We start from the raw sequence: 16,957 nt of genomic DNA on the forward strand, positions 1-16,957 counted from the left end.
ATATTTATTTTACACTGAAAGCAGCAGAGCTTCCATCGGTGCTCGTTTGTGGATGTAGCAAAATGCCAATTGCAAGAAGCAGCATCTGAGCTTTAGAGGGACAGACAGACACAGAGTTCCTCTATTTTTAGTTTTTAAAACCCCCCAACTTATGTTTGCCTAGCAGCAGAAGGAAAATGCCAGAAGAAATGAGATTTTTTCCTACAGAATTGTTGAAAAGGGGTTTTCTGCTTGGTCCTCCCCTTCCTGAAGATCCAAAGGGTCCCTTCTTTAGCTCCTCAAGGGAAAAGGCAGAAAAACTGCCTCTTGGTGAGGATGGGTTTGAATGGCCTATCCTGATTTCTCCTCCCTTTTGTTTCTTATGAGTAATTCCTCCTTGGCTGTTGCAGGCTGAACACAGGTGGAGAGACCTGGATCTGGGTCTCCAAATTTCTCCCCTTTCCTCTCTATAAAGCACCATGGCATCTTTGTTAATTGCAGAAAATGAGCAGGACTTTGTCCTGCTGGACCTTCTCTAGCTGAGAATTTTTAAAATAAATAAATAAATAAGGGGTGATGGAGGAAGAAACACTCTTGATCAACAGTGCGCCTCTACTTTTAAAAAAAGGCTCAATAGTAGCTCTCAGCTGCTATTTTATAACCACACTCTGAGATTAGAGGGATTTTTTTCCCTCTCCTTCCTCTAGGGTCTTCCTAGCTGCTTGATTTAAATCCTCCTGACGTTCCACCTATTGTGAGTCCTGTTCTCAGCTGAATAAGCTCCCGTCTGCCTTTTGCTCTGACTGCTTCCAGGAAAGGACACCCTGCACAGTGTTCCCGGCTCTGAGTCGGGGAGGGGGGAGGATTTTGCCTTGACATGTCGAGATGCAAACCCACAGCTTGTACCCACCTCGAATCTGACACTCCAGCTGTGTCACAAACATCCTCCTGAAGCCGTGCTGTCACTTTGCATTTGCAGAGAGGGTCCAGCCCCCCCCAAAACCACCCAGTGCTGCGAGTGAAGCGCTTCCCGAGCGCTGCCGCGATGGCAGCAGCATCCTCCACACTCGGGGGAAGCAGAGCAGAAAAGCTGCTCCTGAGCATCACATCTGACACAGGCGCAGCTGCACCGCTGCCTCCACGGCTCTGACAGCCCAGCATTAGGCTGGCTGATTGCAGGGGCCGTGGTTGGAGTTGACACACACCTTCCTCTCCACTCCTGGGAAGCGCTGCAGCGCGCAATCCCAATGCCGGCGGGACCCGAGCGGCTCCGTACGTGCCGACGGCTCTCGTGCCAGAAGAGGAGGGGTAGGGAAGAGGGGGGAAATAATTGTAGTTCTTCAATCTCATTGTTTTCCAGCTCTGTGATAAGCCAGCTGCCCTTTCCATGAGATTATCCTTGGGGGGCACAATGTGGGGGGATTGCTGAGATCTCTGTGAAGGGGACAGCAGGGATGGGCTCTGGTGGCCCCACCACCGTCTGCCCTACCTGTCCTGACAGCAGTCGGCCCTCACCAACAACCTGCCTGCTACTCAGCTGCCTCCCAGCTAGATCCCAACGGCACAGGAAAATAGAAATTTGGGAGGCAAAAGTTCATTTTTGCCATCAGACACCGTGGTCCAGGACTAGCCCTGGTACCAGTGTCTGGGCTCAGCTGGCTCCATGCAGAGATCAGCTCTCCCCAGCACTGCAGAGATCTCATTTCAAACCTGTCATGGGAAATTTTATCCCATGCCTGGACTTCTTTAGCAGCAAAAATAAATAAGTAAACGTGCCCCACATCCCATTGTCCTTCACCGCTGCACGTCCTGTGGATTATGAGCTGTGACTGGCATGAAAAACTACATTTAAATACAATATATATTTATGAGCACGCAGAGAAGTGCAAGCATGTGCACACAATGCAGATCCAAAGGTTAGAGAGTGATCAGGACCTCTCCCCCCATGAGGTAAGAGGGCTGCACACTCACACAACATCCAGGTTCCCTTCAGACTCCCCCTCCCCATTTGTTCCTCTCACCCCTGAGCCAGGCACTCAGATAAAACACAGATAAGCAGAGCTAGGGATTGCAAGAAATGGTTAAATATTCGTGATGTGCTTGTTAGAGACAGAGCACCAGATGAGCGCCAGGTACTGGGAATGTTACCTTTTGTAATCATTACTTTATTAACATACGACAATCTTATTAAATCTAACCTAAGTGCTTATTTGGCAGGTTCAATAGAAAAGCCTTAATTGAGCTCATTTTAAATATAGCAACAACTGCTTACTCTGCTTTCTAAGAAGGTGTGAGCTTTCCTGGCGACACCTGCGTGCAGCTGACAGCTTGTTAGGGAAGAAGGATGTTTTTAAGTGTGGATTTTTGCTGGTTTGGAATTTTCCCAGGGTTTAGTTTATCAAGGGATACAGGAAGAGTTGGTAACATCAGTCACCTAAGGAAGCTTCCTCATCACCCAGGTGGGTCCATCCACTCACTGGACACGGTGCCTGACTACTGAGAGGCCAAAATAGGACAGGAAGCACCATTTGTGCAGTGAACAGCCCAGTTCTCTGCTTAATTAAAGCTTCCTAATCTGCTGGCAGTGAATCTGCCGGGAGATTTGACAGCCTTGGCTGTACCTCTTTCATCAGCCACAGCTGCAGCAGTAAATGAGTGGCTGTGTTGAGCCCCGGGAGCTGTCCAGGGTCCCGGTGGGGATGAATGACTCGCTTGTCCCCTCCAAAGGCACCACAGCTTCACCTGGTGTTCAAGGGGTTCCTTCCGACCAGCCGGCGCCTTGGAGAAAGAGCCTCTTTTAACAGGGCTGGGAGTGACCTAAATACCCACATCTGAGCCACCCTTGAAGGATGGCACCGGAGAGGAAGGCAAGGATTTAAATATCTGGACTCCAAGCCAAACTTTGACAGCTGGAAGCCCTCCCTGCCCGGATTCCTGTACAGGAGGTTTGGCTGGAGCGAGGGCGCAGAGATTTCCAAGTGCTGCCCATCACTTTGTGGGCACTGGAAAGGCTCTGTTCCCCCAGGAGCAGCTGGTCCAGAAGGAGCTGGAGCACATGTGGCCCTTGTCCCATGGCCAGCTCGTGGGGTGGAGGGGTGATTGTCCTAAAAATGTCCTTGCTTGTGTGCCCACCTTGATGCGTGTGCCGTGCAGGCCGGCGGCTCCCTCGCAGCTGCTGATCTTCTCTCCACAGGTCCAGGCCCCCTCAGCAGCACCCAGCACACAGCAATGCAGTGTTTATTCCCTGCCTGATTTCTTTAATGCCCATACAGATCCTGAGGGTCTCCATGCCCCCAGCAAGACCCCAGGGTGCTTTGCCAAGGGCAAGAGCCCAAACCATAAAGAATTTCCACCCTCAGCCTACCCCAAACACTGCAGCTCTGCTCAGTTCAGTTCTCAGTTGGAAAACACACTGTTAACAGTTGAAAATTCACATTGAAAGACTGGGATAATTCAATCTTAGGGTGATGTACATCCAAAATGGTTCTTAAGATAGGTGGCTGTCAAAGTCCCCTTTATGTATTTGTCCTAAAACAGCTGCTCTGAAGCCAAGAAGGCAGCTGGGGGGACTTCTCTAGGTGTCACAGGAGAATCATTTGTGTTAGAGACTCCAAACCGTGTTTGAAGCACTTTGCTCTGGCCTGGACCTCCAGAAAAGGCTCAAGGCTTGCAGACAAAATCCAAGAGTTGCTGAAACATTATTCTGCTTTGGAGAAGCGCTGAGGAAAGGGAGTGGGGTGGCACAGATGGCCAAGCAGATGATGACAACCAAAGAAAATGAGGGAAAGAAGCTAGAAATGGACAGAAGAAAGGAGAACAGAGGGGGGAAATATCAGCTAAGAAGAAATAAAGATGTTTCAATAGCGCATTCATAGGTCAGCACTGCCTGCCTGCTTATCTAAAGCATTTCCCTCTGCATCCTTCTCCCAGCTGCACATTTTAAAACAGCAGCATCCTCTATGGGATGCAGTAGGGGCAGGAGCACAGCGAGGGTTAAACTGTACAAACAATGGATCCTGGATAACCTGAAAGATAGCTTAGAAGACTTTTAAAAGGATGAGATGTCATGGTACTCAACCACAAGGAGGAAAAATTAGCAGCATGTGCACATTCATCCTCTCTGGGCCTGTTTTCTCATGTGAGCCCAAGTAAAGGGTGAATCCTGAAAGCTGCTGTGGCTAAATCTGGCTCAAAGTGCCATCTTATCCTTGCCAAAGGCCCCATCCTGATGTCCCGTGCCTTCATCCCTTTAAGCAAGAGGTGAGAAGACTGAGTATTGGGGCAAGGAGCCTTGGCCTGGCTGAGGGTGTGTTTGCCACAGCAGCTCAGAGCCTTCCAGCCTGCTCCAGCCCCTCTGCCCAGCCCAGTTGGAATGGCCAAGGCAGCTCTGTCAACACTGGAATCAGATTTCCTCTATTCCATGCTGCTTAAATGCATCTGGTCTCCAGGGAGGATCAGCTTGCACTGCTGGCTCTGCCCTTTCCACCTCCCTCTGGATCCTGGCTTCAGCAGAAACGAAGCTCTCTGGCTGTGTGAAGGACATGTCTGTTAACCCCTGCCTGGGCCACCCACGAGCAGCTGTGGGATGATGTTTTAAATAAGTTTTTTCAGCCCATGGGAGGCAGATCCCAGAGGGAACAGAATAATCTGGGGTCCCCTCCTGGCACTGAGGTTGGACAGCGATAGCTCAGAGCATGGAGCACTTGCATCCACACCCCCTAGGAAAATTACTGAGATGCTCAGCTGGTCTGATGGATCAATCCCAAAGGAAGCCAGCAGCTTTCCCCCACCACCTCCCTCCTCAGTGCCACCACCCAGGCAGGGCTGGAGCACACACTGGAGTCTTAGGCTGCTTTTCCCCATCAACATTCATGACAAGCCACCACCATCCTCTGCCAAATGAGGTTCTTCCCAAACCTCGAATCCCCTCTGGGATACCTACAGCTGTGAACCAAAGCACTACAAGTTGTGTGGAATCCTGGTACAAAAGAACAGGTTCCTTGAAATGTTTGAGTCACCTTCATCCAACCCCAAACAAGATGATGTGGAACCTTGGGAGGGAGACCACAGCAATTTGGAGTGTTAATCAGACTCGTGTGTGTTTTACTTCACATTTCCAAAGAGAGAACAAAGCATTAATTTGGCAGGAAAAAAAAACTCTAAAGAATCACAGAAAAGTCCCCCCAAAATAAACATAACAAACCTCATAGGAAGCTTTGGGGTGAGGATGAATAGAAGATGAGGAGGGGGCGCCTGGTGGCAGGCAGCTCTCACACATGAGCTCACAGTGCCAGGGGAGCCCCAGCTGCAGCCCCACCCCATCCCCAAATCTCTGCAGAGGTTACACCTGCTATAACAAGGTGATGGGGTGAGGGGAAGGTTCTGCAGAGAAAACATGGTGGGGTGAAGGCTTCCTTTCCTTGTAATATCCATCACTGCATATTCAAACTGAAGACTAGAGGAAAAACATATCAATCTTCATTTGTTCCTCCAAGTGTAAGAAAAGAAAAAGGAAGGGAGGAAAATTTTTCTTCATTTTTGTTCAGGCACATTTTTCACAGGAAAGGTGAATCCTGAGTTAAGGAGGCAGCAGCATGCTGAGAGCAGGCTGATCCTTCAGCATCCCACCAGACAATGTGGGCCCTCTTCTCAGAGCAGACACTGCAGCAATATCTGGGATCAGAGGGAGAATTTTGTGGCCCTAAATTTTATGTGAATTTTAAAAAAAAAAATCTCAAAACCAAACTTTGCACCTTCTCTAATCTGGAGAAGGCACTCCTGCACCCCTCTGCACTGCTGGCTGCCTGACACCCCTGCACTTTATACAAAACGGGGAGAGCAACTTTTAACATGGGTGAATAGTGATGGGATAAGGAGCAACAGCTTAAAACTGAACCAGAGATTTAGGTTCACTGTTAGGAAGATGTTCTTTATTCAGAGAATGGGGAGACCCTGGTACAGGCTGCCCAGAGGAGCTGTGGCTGCCCCAGCCCTGGACAGGGTTGGACAGGGCTTGGAGCAATCTGCAACCATGGAAGGTGTCTCTGACTGCAGAGAACTGGAACAAGATGACCTTCAAGGTCCCAACCCAGCCCATTCTGTGTTTCTGTGATTTTGCAGTTTGTTGCCCACACACACAGCTCTGGAGAACACCAATACGTGAATTTACTGCCCTGCCCGGCCCCAAGCCCTTGGCGCAATGAGAGCTTTCCTGCTGGCAGGTAACATGAGCCTTATCTTTGATTTAAGGCCTCAGCCTCAGCTCCAAACTGCAGCACTGAACACCCTCACACAGCCCCAGAACTCAGCACAATTAATTGCCCCATGCTCCTGCCCAACATTTACCAAGTAAAAACCCCTCTGAGCCGGCACCCCACGCACCTCAACCTTCCCACTTGCAGGAACAGCAGCTCTGCATCAGGGTGCTTTTTTCCAAAAGAAAGGAATTAAAACCTCTGTAGGAATCAAAATACACTGAACAAGTAGAACCCAGCTTCTCCAGCAATTCTCCTCCATTCATCTCCAATGCCAGGAGGGTTGGTTTAGCCCCCTCTCAGGGCACAGGAATGCTGCCTATTCCAGGCAATTATCTCTGTTTACTGCAGCAGGGCTGTGTTCAGTGCTGCAAATTTAGCTTCCCAAACACGCATTTAATTTAAGATCTAATACCGGATGTTAATTGTATATTGCACAGTAAACGACTGATCATTAAAACATATTAATTGAGGTTTAACAGCTGTGTAATAGATATTACATCTCATACTTATCAGCAAATATGATTTAATAATTAGTTAAGATGGGATGTATGGATGGGAGATCTAGCATGGCTGGCTGGATTGTGGATTACTTTGTTCGTTTGCTAAACTGAAGATAGTATTCCTTATCATGTTTAGTGAGGAGCTGGGCAATCACCAGGGAGATCATCAAATGTTTTGGGTTGGAAAGGACAAAGCTCATCTCATTCCAACCCCCTGCCATGGTCAGGGACACCTTCCACTGTCCCAGATTTCTCCAAGCCCCATCCAACCTGGCCTTGGACACTTCCAGGGATGGGGATGTTGAGTTTTGACATTCTCCCCTGGAAGAAGTCTCTGTTTGTAATCTCTATAAAAAGAAAAATTAAGGGGTCACATGCAGTCTCCTCCTAAAAGCCGGGGCTGAGCTGTGGTGACCCAACCCTGTCGCTGTGTTTGCAGAGCTCGCAGAGTTTGCTCATGGGCTCTCTGCTCCTCAGCCCTGCATCATTCCCAGCTGTGGCTCCTCTCAGGACAGCACAGAGACAGAGGGTGCCTTGCAGCACTACATGGCTGTCCAGAGACCCAACAACTCACTGCACCACTGAACTGCATTTGTGACTCCACTGCCCCGGCAAACACACAGTGCTGGCTTAGCCTACCCTGCCACCAAAGCACATGCTGTGACGTCATGAAATCTGTGATGCATGCTCTGACCTTTTATTTATTATAAGGAAGGGTTTGATTTCAGTGGGAACAAGCCTTTCTAGTGCTCTCCCTGCCAAGCAGCCCCCTGTAGCTTGTGCCTTGCTGACACACTGAGCCACTGGCTCAGCACCAGCGCAGCTCCGAGGTGTTCTGTGCTGACAGCCAAGAGCAGCCTGCTCAGCTCTGCTGGTCCTGGGGCACAGGACACAGGAGGGGAGCACCAGCTGCTGCTTCCCCATTTCCAGCCACAAGAACCTGCCACTCTCCTTCCAGCCATTCCTGCAGCCCAGGGAGCATCCCCTGCCTGGCTGTCTCCTCCAGGGCTGCCTGAAGCACAAGTGACCCATGTCCTCCTTCCCAGCTCCTGCCACCTCACCTCTGGGCTCATCCTGCTTCTGATGTGGCAGCTGTGTCACCCCTGTGCTCACCTCAGCCCTGCCAGCTCATTCTTTGTCCTGTCATACCTGGCACCTTTGCATTCTCTTGAACTCTTTGTCAGGTCCTTGATGGGAGCAGGGAATCAGGGAATCACCCCTTCCCCATGGCTCTAGGACAGGACAGTGAGCAACTAGTTGAATCACAAAAAGATTCAGATTTCCCAAACACAAAAACATGTTGCAATGTGAAGAAGCATGGAAAACTGCTCCTTGGAGAGGGAGCAAAACCCTCAGTGCTGGGGTTCATTAACAAGCTCAAAATCCACCAGGAGCAGGGTACAGACATCACCCTGCCATGGGACCTGCCATCCCCAGACCCTGGTGATGGCTGTGCCACCCTTCATCTGGGGTCCTTTTTCGATCTCTGCCCAGCACCTCTGCACAGCAAATTGTGCTCTAGGGAAGGACCAACATTCCCTCCTGTTCCTCTGTGTCACCCAGGGCTGCAGGAGCTGGAGCCCTGTGCACCTACAATGCAAGGGAAGCAAATGAGGCTGCGGTGTCTCCTCATTAGGAGCAATATTCATGCTCCACTGTTCACGGCCAGTTAATAAGAGTTTTTTATTAGAGCCTTTTTTCTTTTCCTACCAAGTGGCAGCAGCACAGCACACAGCAGCAGGACACAGCAGAAGGTATAAAAGGAGGTGTTTTTCACTTTCCATCCTTGAGCCACTTGTGTACTCTTCAGAGAGGAACAAAAGCCGCGTGCCCACAGCTCCGCTGCTGTCTGCACGGTGTTCTTAAGTATTGATCAAAAAGATTAAAGAGTGAACATTGTTCAACATCCCATTTTCCCCCAGCTCCGTGGGGGAGCTGTCAGAGCACAAAGCTGCTCAGAGTGTGGCGAGGGAGGCCACCAACAAGAGGGGAAACAAAGCAATGGGGTTCTCTACCAGAGAATCCTTTTGGTGTTTCCAAGGCCCAGGGCAGCAGCAGGTCCTGGAAAATCCCTCAGCCAATGTGGATCCCTTCAAGGCAAGAGCAAGACCTGAGTTGTGGATTTCTCTGCCTCCTGCCTTTGCCCTGCCAGCCACCAAGTGTGAATATTCCTACTGCAATTGAAGGAATCTCAGTGAGATGGCTGATAATTCCTTCCCAAACATACCTGAGCCTGATGAAAATAGAAAATAACAATATTTAAAAAATAAAACAACATGCAAACCCCAGCATATCCCTTCCAAATGATGAGCACCATCATCCTCCTTTCTGCCAGGCTTATTCACAGCAGAGACCCCTCCCCAGCATCCCTCCTTCTGTACAAGCAAAGGGAGCCCCTCTCAGCCACACTCATCCACAGTGCCCAGTGCATGTGCAAGCAGGCGTGTGAGGTGTCAGGCATGCAGGAGAGCATCTCTCAGAAACAGGATGTTGCTTCTTTCTTCTTGCACATTTCCCTCATTATTTTGTTCTAATTTGCCTTTCCTGGTACCTTCTCTATTCAACAAAAGCCAAATGCAAACGGCGTCCCTTAATCTCCAGAACAGCAGCTCACTGCTGAGAAAATAATATAGATGTAACTTCCAGCATCACACACTTTCTTTTCCATTTATATGCAAATGCCGACCTTTCACCCAAGCTGTCTCAAAGAAGTATTTCCTTAAAAATGCAAATAGCATGTTGCAGGCAGTTACTCTGGCTGAGTCTTTCTTGTATTATTATTATTATTTCTTTTAACCTTACCAGCACTGTAAAACATAACAGCTAAACTGCACCCTGGCAATAATTACTTTTCATACCAAATTGAAAGCCTCTGTGGAGCCAACGTGTCGAAACACCAGCAGGAGAATTCAGTGTGGATAAATTCTTGGAGATGCTTTTGGACAAGCACGTCTTGGACCAGTGGGAAGGAAGCAGCCCCAAGAGAGTTGCTGCTGAAGGAAACCACCTGATGGCTCAGGGTGAGGTTACAAAGGTCTTGTAAAATCCTTCTCGTGGTGCTGCTGATCAGGAGCCCTCAGGAGTGGGAAAACAACTTGTGTAAGCCAGGGTGAGAACAGGAACAAGGAGTGTGTCACTGGCAGTGCAGGTGTTGGGCAAGGATGTCCTTCCCCACCTGAGGAGGTCTGGGATGACCTTCAGGGCTGTGTGTGCTCTTTGTGCTGTACAGAGGGGCTCCAGGGCAGCATTAGGGCTGTGGGGCTGAAGATGAACAGGGAGAAGGGTGGTTGGAGAAGGGGCTGGTGAGGAAGGAGCCACGATGATTCAGAAGAACAAATGAGAGCTGGGGATTTCAGCTCTGATACTCCCCTAATTCGGCTCTCTTTCTCCCAGCTGCTGGGACATCCCTGGGATGAGGCAGCACAGGTTCAGCACCTGCATCTGAGCAGCAATTACAGATTTCCCCAGTGTGTAGAGAAAGAGTAGAAGAAATGGAAAATATTAGCTGATTTTTCCTCTGCCACTTCAGCATCCATTGACAGATTTATCTGTCAATGATTCTTGGCTTCCTTCTGGGCTCCAAACCTCCTGGGATGCCCCAGTGCTGATTGTCACAGCCCAAGTTATTTTGAATGTGCTGTGACACCTCACTCTCATCCCTGTAGTTTCTGGGTAAGAACAACTGCAAAATCCCAAAAGCCTAAACAAAACCCCACATTGTTTCTGCCCAAATTTGGCCCAAGCTGGGCACACGGATGTGTTTGTGGAACACAAACTGCCTTTTCCCCAGCACAGGATTGTGTTTGCTCAGGGAGGTGTTTTCCTGACAGGGATTTCTAGCACATGTGACACCAGGTCAGGCAGAGGAGGGAGAAGCTGCCTGGCAGAGCCAGGGAAGGGGCTGGCAGTGCCTCTGACGCAAAGGTAGATGACTAAATGGGCTACTTCCCAGCTGCCAGCTTGTCTTTACGATATTAAGCCTTTTCTCTCTGCTGCCATATAAGAAGTGAAAAGTTGACACGTAAGCGTGTGTCATATGGAGTCAGGGAGACAGAAGCAATAAGGCATAAAAGGAGGTGAGATCATCGTGCAGCAACAACTCCCCAGGGGTACGAGGCAGCTCTGCTCAGTGCCTGCTGGCTCTCAGCCCCCACCAGCATCCCCCTCCTGGCCTTGGCACGCTCAGACCAAACCATTCCCTCAGCAGAACCCCCAGACCAGGGGCAGGCACAGGGTGCCACGCTGCCCACCACAAAATGAGGCAATTAATGCCTTCTGAAGGGTCAGCTCATTAAACAGCAGTCACCACTGCAGCACGAGTGTCACAGCCCCCCAGGATTATTGCTGCTGAATGGGGCGGCTGCTGTGCACCATTTGCCTGAAAAAAAAAGGAGAATCATCAGATATGTGGAGTTTATAGCCCTGCTGGCACTGCTCTGAGCTCTCCTGTGGGCTCTGTGTAATTGAAATTAAACAGAGGCGAGTGATACCTTTCTGTCCTTCCTGCAGCCTTCACTTGCTTGGGAATTCAATGCAGGAATAACAAGGAGGAGGGTGAGGCAGCAGCAGCTTTCACCCCCACTTCCAGCCTCTTTCACAGGCTGAGCCCTCTGTGCTGCACCAGTTTTGTCCCAAAACTGAGCCATGAGCAGAGGGAACCCACAGTCCCCAGCAGGGCAGTCACCCCCAGGCTCCACAGCCAAGCTCCAGCTCATATCCCACAAGCTGGAAGTTTCTCTCCTCTCCAAATAATTTTCTCCCAATTCCCCCCTTTCTGGCAGGGTGTCCTTGCTGGGTGGGTGAGTGCAGCAGGAGCAGCCAACCTGCCTCCCTGGGAGCCAGGAAAGCTGCTCCATGATGGGAGATGAAAGTTTCTAGGGAATGTGGGACAGGAGCTGACAACTCTGTGCTCCGCTGAGACACCACAGGCAGAGTTAACCATTTCAAATGTCATTTTTTTTAAAGCAACAACATTGCTCCCAGGCACTTTTTTTTTTCCCTTTTTTATTAAATAAAAAATGGAGCAGCTCTCTCCAGAAGGCTATTAATCCTCTCCTGTCACTTGTGTTCTTGGAGAGCGCGTTTCTCTGGGCAAAAGCAGTGAGTCGCTCGCTGACTAATTACATCAAAATATTGAGGGCAACAAACAAACCTTTAACTCCACTTGCCAGAAGCTTGCTAGATGCAAAGCTTCAGAATTATGGAAGAGAAACGTATGCAAAAGCAGGAGAAGCTGGGACTCCAGACGTGCTCGTGGCCACGTCAGCTTTTAGAGGGGTGAATCATTTCCTCTCTGCACAGCTACTCAAGTTGGGCTAACTTCACCCAACATAACTTCACCCAGAATCTCACCCACCTGAAGATTCTGATTTCCCACAAATAAAGAATATTTTTTCCTCTGCCTTCCTCAACCAATTCATTTATTTTCCTCTCATTCTCACACAGGCATTTGGGAGGAAGAACCAGACACATGTTCCTCAGGAAGGCTCAATTTAGGCTTCAAGCCCCACTAGAATTCAGTTTTAGGCTGAAACCAGACAATTTCTCTCAAAGCCCACCTGACACTTTCACTTATCCCAGCAGCTCACTAGAGCAGTCTTTCTCTGGGACCCAGTATTGCAGATTTAACCCTTCCCTGCCATAAAACTTTTGCCAAACATTCAGCCAGCAGCATTTTGGCGCTGACTTAATTCCATTCCGTTACCCTTCATTGCCCACACAGCCACAATGGGAAGAGCCAGTGCTAAAAGGAAAGCCTAATTCTGCATTTAGGTGCTAAACCTGATGTGCTTCCAGGGGGTTTGGATGTCCAAGAGCTGAAACAGGTGACTCAAATGCAAGCTTTGGCTCTAGACCCACGGTTGCCAGAGAACCACTGCCTTCCAGCCCCCAGACCTGCAGCTCCCAGGCTGCAGAAACACCAGGAGCAGGGAAAGGCTCCAGCTCTGAAATGTGGGTAAAACCAAAGGCAGCTGCTGGGGAGCTTTCTCTGCACTCTGTAGGTGTTCAGGTGCTCACCACAAACTTAACCAGACACTCTCAGGCAGCCCAGCGACAAGCACAAGCTGTTCAATGTCAAATTGTTGGTCTCCATGGATTGTTTAAAAGAGAGAAGATTTTCAAAAGTCCTCAGACTGTCACCTATAGATTTTGCCAGCAATAACTAGTTTTTTAAGTACTGTGTGCATGAAAGCTGCCCTGAGCCATCCCTTGTACCTTATAATAATATTCACCAAGGGAATCCTCCTAATGCTGGGTTTGAACCCTTTGGTGCTGAATACACCCGACCCTGGGCTTGCAGAGAGGGCTCAGATAAACGAGCCTGGCAGCTGCTGCTCAGAGAGACAATTACAGCCCCCAGCATCGATCAGAGAGGTTCTGATTGCACCCACAAGGAGCAAGAGGCTTCCCTAAAACTGGCACCAGCCTCCCTTGCAGATGCTGTCCTAGGGAGAGCCACATGCTTGCCAAACAATTTCAAGCAGAGGAACGAAGAAAGGCGAGTCTCCGCTGCAGTTTATATTTAATTAGAGGGAAGGCAGCTTACGCAGCAGTTTCAGAAACATATTGTCTTACAGCATATTGGATATTTGTATCTTAACAGCTCAACATCGATTTCTTTTATGTAAAGGAAGAGGGGGGAAGAGCACAGCGTGCCCTAAGTTGTGTAAGCTCCAAAGAGACTCCTGCACCACTTGGACTAATGTTTGGAGTAATCAAAGGCGTGAACTCATGTATTATGGATGGGAACGAGAGTTTTCAGGCTTCTGCAAAAAGGAATCTCCAGCGTTTGGTATTTTGTTAGCAGCCTGGCACCATATGGCTCTCCCCTGCTGATATTCTTTCACACCAGAACTTTATGTTCAGATGCTTTAGTTAATATTTTACCCAGCAAGCATAAACAAGATGCAAAGATTGCAGTCGACAGCAACCTTCTCTTAAACCATACATGCACGTTAATACTGAAGGCTTCTTTTAGCAAGTGCTTTACCCGACACATGCCTGGCTTTATTTTTTCCTTAGGGGTCCAAGGCAGGCCATTTACTTTAACTGCCTTTCCATTCAGCAAAAAACAGGCAGCAAGCCCATGAAGGACATTTTCATTCCCTCTCCACTCTGCTTCCTGGTAGTACAAAGCAGCACTGGGTGAGTGCAGGTGACACACACATGCTAGCTTTGTTTGTGTACAATTTAAGACTGTATCTCTGCTTCTGCACCATTTCAGCCTAGATTTTATCTTGGAAAGGCAGAGATCCCCTTCTCCACTCCCTGAACAGGGATGGAGCCCCAGGCAAGGCTCCCAGCCCAAAGGGAAGGCTCACACAAGCACCATCAGCCTAAATGGATCACAGACAACAACACACAGCATCCAAAGTCCAAGATTTGTGTTTCCCTCTGCCCTGCACCAAGTTAGACCCAAAATCACTTTGGAAAACCGCAGATCTGAGATTTGGCTCCAAATATTACACTTGGACTCCCCCCGCCCCCCGCCATTCTCCAATATTCTTATTAGCCTTTAATATTCTTAAAACAAATAGGACCTAACAGATGTCTTTTCAGCCTGCACTCTTATTAATGAGAATATTGTAAGAATGGAAATCAGGTCACAAATGTTTAATACTTTGTTTAAAAAGTCTGCAGCTTCTTTAAAGAGTTCCACTAATCCCAACATGACAGATGTACAAGGCAGTTTTGCTTGGGGCAGATTAAAATTCTCGCTCTGATTTGCTCTTTCATTTGGTCTGATTAAAATAACATTGCGATTTTTTTTTCTTTTTAACGTGCTGACTTCAAAATAAAAAAGGAAAGAATAAAAAGTGACCAGTAAAGGCCAGCATGATCACAATAAAAGCAAAGTTATTGTTGTTAAGATTAAAAAAAAAAAGCAAGGGAAAAGGAATGGGGGAACAGCCTACTCAAACTCCGGTTAGCATTAAAGCTCTGTGTTAAAGATGAAAGGGGAACCTTTCCAAACTATGTTTTTCCATTTGAAAGTGTTTATTAATCTATTCTCTCTGAAGCAAAAAGTTCAATGAAAGACAAAGATCAAAAGTATTTTAATTTAGGTGAATTTTTATTTCCTTTTTTTTTTCCTAAACCAAACCAAACTGAAAATCAGAGGATTGCAGAACACAGCACTTCACTATTCTGCTCTAAGACTGACATTTGCTGGGAACAGCTCAACTGGCAGAACAAGGCGATCCCAGTCACTTTTTTCTCAACCAAACTATGCCTGGGAATTGCCTATTTCCCTTTCCTGACATCCTTCCACACCAGACCAAGCTTCCCCGGGCAAACTTTCCCAGTGAATTCATTTCCTTGCTGCTACAAAACACGCCTGGCATCAGTCACACATGAATGTGTGTGTGGCAATGGGCACCCAGGATGCTCCAATGGGAGCAGAAGAGGAGCAGGGCAGTGGGATGGAGCCCCAGCCCATATCCTGTCCCTAAAAAGCCACATCTGCCTTTTCCCCCTTGGGTCTGCCCAAAAGCAGCCACAGCTCCCACTGCTGGGTCCATGCAGGGCACTGCTGGATCAGTTTCCTACAGGCACTGCCTCCCCAAAGGCTGCTGTGGCAGGGAGGGATGCATGGCATTAAAAAGCAGCCAGAACTGTTCAAAATGCAGCCTCTCAAAGGGCAAACTGCTGCTTCAAGAGACCAACACTTCATAGAAAGTGGTCAGCGTGTTTGTCTGCACCTCTGCAGCCCAGAAATCTCCTCTGCCTCCCCAGCCAGTCCTACAAACCCACAGCAAGGGTCACAGGAGCATTGCAGGGATGAATAACCTCAGCAATAGAAAACCACTCATTTTGGGGTGTGTATTTGCCATTTTTCCTTAAAACTCCAACTTGTGCCTTCTGTGAAACACTCCTCAGAAAATCCACAGTGTTTAAAGTTTTTGAGGATCTGCTCCACTCTGGTGATTTTTAATGTTTACAGACTTTAAACACAATTGCTCAATACATGTTTATACCCCTGAGATATCCTCACCTCAGTGCCCAACTTCAGCTATTCCCAAATCAGAAACAACCTCCCTTCCAGGCAAGATGCTGTGGGAAAGCAGCTCAGGGCAGCCAGGGGGTGCCCTCCTGTGCTGCTGCTGCCAGAGCACCTGCATGGGGAGGAGATGCTTGGAAACTGCTCTTCACCTTCTGCATATCAGCCTCATCCCAAAGGGCAAAGGCACCTCCCAGCTGCTCCCAGAGAAGCAGCTCCTGAGCTCTGCAAGGGCAAACTGCGCTTCCAGAAATCCCCTTTGACAGATTAACCTGCCAAGAGGGGAGACTCCAAATATAAACCCACAAAGCCCTTTTCTCCTTGGTGAAAATATTTGTGGGGAGTGGGAGGGGACAGATTTCCCTCGCAGCTCTGAAGGGAGCAGAAGGGATGTCCCAGCCCTGCTCTCTGCCATTGCTCAAGACCTGAGTCCCAGATTCCAGGAAAGAAACTCTCACATAATTTCATTTCATTCTAGGAACAAAGTATTTGGGGCCTTTCTCCACTCCAGAAACTTCTCTCTCCACTTCTCTACTCACACCATGATTCTCCTTTTTAAGGCCTGGGCTATAGATCAAACTTCTAGTTTGCAAAGGTAAACAGCCTCAGAAGTGATAAAAAGTATTTCAAAATGAGAAGTTTCATACAATCCCACCTCAAGGGTGTCAGAGACACCAGTGGCCTCTGCACCACACACCCAGGAAGACCAGCATGGGAACATGGGTGGAATTATTCTTTGTAGAAACCAGTAAAACACGGGAGAAAGAAGGGAAAGGCAGAGAAAATGGTGGGAAAATTTTCTTGACAGCAATTTCCACCCTGCCAAAACTCCAGAAATACCTGGGAGTGTGTAGCAGTTAACCCCAGGCTGATAAACCTTTCATAGCTGCTGCAGGACAGTAAAGCCAAATAAACCCAGAGTGTGGGCCACCTCAGCCTCCCTCCTTGTCCACACAGCCAGCGAGCAAACAGCATCTGCACAATAAATACCCCAAAAAGTATTTGTTGGGGAAAGAAGAGTAACACACAGTGGCACAGTAACACAGCTCTGGAAGCCTGAACTGTGGATCCTCCATGCTCAGCTCCCCTCTATGAGAAAGAGGAACAGCTATAAAGTGAGGAGATGCACTTTATCTTTAAGGAAAGGGCTCTAACAACTCAGTTTACAGCAGGAAAAATAAGCCCTTCCATTTACAAACTTAAAAAGCAAAGGAAAGAGT

The 16,957-nt window shown here is 48.5% G+C and overlaps 1 protein-coding gene across 4 annotated transcripts in view; it reads right to left on the reverse strand.

The window, feature by feature from the left end:
* MYT1 (myelin transcription factor 1) overlaps nucleotides 1-3,171 on the reverse strand; it is a 42,538-nt gene extending 39,367 nt beyond the window's left edge. For all 4 annotated transcript variants that reach the window (XM_031057938.1, XM_031057936.1, XM_031057937.1 and 1 more), the window contains exon 1: nucleotides 3,112-3,171. The gene's annotated coding sequence lies outside the window, so the exon portion shown is untranslated. The remainder of the gene's footprint in view (nucleotides 1-3,111) is intronic.
* Nucleotides 3,172-16,957: the final 13,786 nt, after the last annotated feature.

The sequence above is a fragment of the Geospiza fortis genome, unplaced genomic scaffold (assembly GCF_000277835.1).
Source record: "Geospiza fortis unplaced genomic scaffold, GeoFor_1.0 scaffold188, whole genome shotgun sequence".
In the NCBI taxonomy this organism is placed as follows: domain Eukaryota; kingdom Metazoa; phylum Chordata; class Aves; order Passeriformes; family Thraupidae; genus Geospiza; species Geospiza fortis.